This window comes from Bombyx mandarina, chromosome 23 (assembly GCF_030267445.1).
Source record: "Bombyx mandarina strain Sakado chromosome 23, ASM3026744v2".
In the NCBI taxonomy this organism is placed as follows: domain Eukaryota; kingdom Metazoa; phylum Arthropoda; class Insecta; order Lepidoptera; family Bombycidae; genus Bombyx; species Bombyx mandarina.
Genome location: NC_143229.1, coordinates 19,486,075 through 19,488,862, shown reverse-complemented (window position 1 = coordinate 19,488,862; position 2,788 = coordinate 19,486,075).

Below are 2,788 nucleotides of genomic sequence, written 5' to 3'. Positions count from 1 at the left end.
AAAAATTACGCAAATCATCTTTTAAAAATAAACTATTTAAATATCAGACAATAGTTTGTTTTAAGCGCTATTAAACCAGTTTTGACATTGAAAAGACCCGTCACGGCTAAGTGCGAGGAAAATTACCGGAGTACGGGTACCAGATCCAACCTTAAGATCTTGGCACACCACGCTATGCAACCCTAGACAATGAATGCTGTTCATATGTCGTGCTCAATGGCATGCAATTAGGCAAGACCTGTGACCAGCAGTGGACTGCTGGTGATGGTGATTATGTTTTTTTATTTATTGCTTAGATGGGTGGACAAGCTCACAGCCCACCTGGTGTTAAGTGGTTACTGAATCCCATGGATATCTACAACGTAAATGCGCCACCCACCTTGAGATATAATTTATAAGGTCTCAGTGTAGTTACAACGGCTGCCCCACCCTTCAAACCGAAACACATTACTGCTTCACGGCAGAAATAGGCGGGGTGGTGGTGCTTACCCGTGCGGACTCACAAGAGGTCCTACCACCAGTAGTTACGCAAATTATAATTTTACGGGTTTGGTTTTTATTACACGACGTTATTCTTTTAACAATACTTTAACAACATAATTATTATAAGCATAGGGGCATTCGATACAAGAAGTTGATAGTTTCCGTGCAAAAAAAATATTTGTCTTAAAGTATCGCAGTTTTAGGGTCCTGGCACATTCGTTGCCTGACTTAGAAACAGTGAAGACATCTCGGAACTGTCATCGTGTCATGCTGTGCAAACTCTTTACGCGACTACCCACCATACGCCCACTATCTCAAGAAATAATCGGCGAATTCTGTGACTTAAATAACTTGTATGTTCAGATAATTTCCTTCTATAGTTAATTATAATTTCAAATGGGGCTTCTGGAGAGTAATTCACGGCGGGCAGCTGCTTGGCTCTGCCCCTGGCATTGCTGACGTCCATGGGCGATGGTAACCACTCACCATCATCTGTATGGCCGTATACTTGTCCGCCTACAAAAGCAATGAAAAAAACCATCACTTAAATCTTCTAGGCAGTGAAAATTAGACAGCGTCTGGTAAAATGAATTAGATTGAAACTGATCCAGATATAGTGGCCACTGCTATCGTCCAGAATGCAACGCCAGCTACAACCCTTGACAATTACAAAAATCATTCGCTAATCTATTGCTTTTGAAATAAACAATCAATGCTTTCAATTGATTTGTAATCCGACAAAAAAAAAACGTTACCTTAAAAAAAACACGCGTGGCACTCGGGGATTGCCGCGGTAAAGCTATTGCGTAGCATTTTTTATCAACTTATGCAATTGCAATTAGACAATAATAATTTAATATTAAAACAATAATAAAATGACCTCGCTATATTTATAAACATTAACAAAAGCAAAACATTAACTGTCCCCTTCACACTCATAAGCTAGACCACGCGAGAGAGAGAGAGATGGGCAGACTTTTCATGATGCGCATGCAGTGCGACGTCACGCCGCGCGCTTATTCACAAACACTATACAAGCGCAACGTGTGAATGTGTTGAACGCGAGCTACATGGTAGGCGGAGTGGGGGGTGTTAGGTTTTATTTTCGTTACGGAGTTTCTTGATTCGGTCGCCGCGCTCAAAGCCCAGCCCGCGATAAAAGCTATGAAATACCTTAATAATATGTATAAATTCTGTTGACCATAGCTTCGGTTAAACATTAAAGTATTCTAAGCACTGTGTTATGTAAAACGAATTGTTTTCAAATATGCCTTCTGTGGATGACTGGCGAATGGTTTATTAATTAATTTTTATGCGAAAATGCCACGTAATTCATGAATCGTATCCACATGTTACCATACGAATAGATTTCCGATGTCATAAAACTATGGAATACATATTAGGGAATCTAATGCGACTTCAATATGTATGACGTCTTTTTATTTATTTTATTGCATAGATGGGTGAACGAGCTCACAACCCACCTGGTGTTGAGTGGTTACTGGAGCCCATAGACATCTACAACGTAAATGCGCCACCCACCTTGAGATACAAGTTCGAAGGTCTCAAGTATAGTTACACCGGCTGTTCGAACCGAAACGCATTACTGCTTCGCAGCTGAAATAGGCAGGGTGGTGGTACCTACCCGCGCGGACTCACCAGAGGTCCTGCCACCAGTAATTACGCAAATTATATTTTTCTGATGCGATTTCAATATGTATGACGCCATTTGGAGCCAACCCGTGCAACAGCTACAGATAATACACTAATAGACAAAGATTATCCCCGTATGTACGTTGTCGAATGCTGTTTATTTAAGTTCTCCAGTTGCATCCACAGACACAACCCGCTGAGTTTCTCGCCGGGTCTTCTCAGTGGGTCGCGATTCCGATCCGATGGTAGATTCAGCATAACACCGCTCTTGCTAGGACTGATGTTAGCAAAATTACTGGAGGTAGGACCTCTTGTGAGTCCGCACAGGTAGGTACCACCGCCTCGCCTATTTCTGCCGTGAAGCAGTAATGCGTTTCGACTTGAATCCGGTCGTCGTTTTCGTCGAACTCGTCGCTTGCGACGAAGGGCTCGACGAGTAAACTAACCCACAGACACAGCCCACTGAGTTTCTCACCGGATCTTCTCAGTGGGTCGCGTTTCAGATCCGGTGGTAGATTCTGCGAAGCACGGCTCTTGCTAGGGTTCGTGCTAGCAACGTCGTCAGGTTTGAGCCCCGTGAGCTCACCTACTAGATAAGGTTACGCTGATATAGCTTCTCAAGGCTCTCAGCTAGGTAGGAAAAAAAAACGGC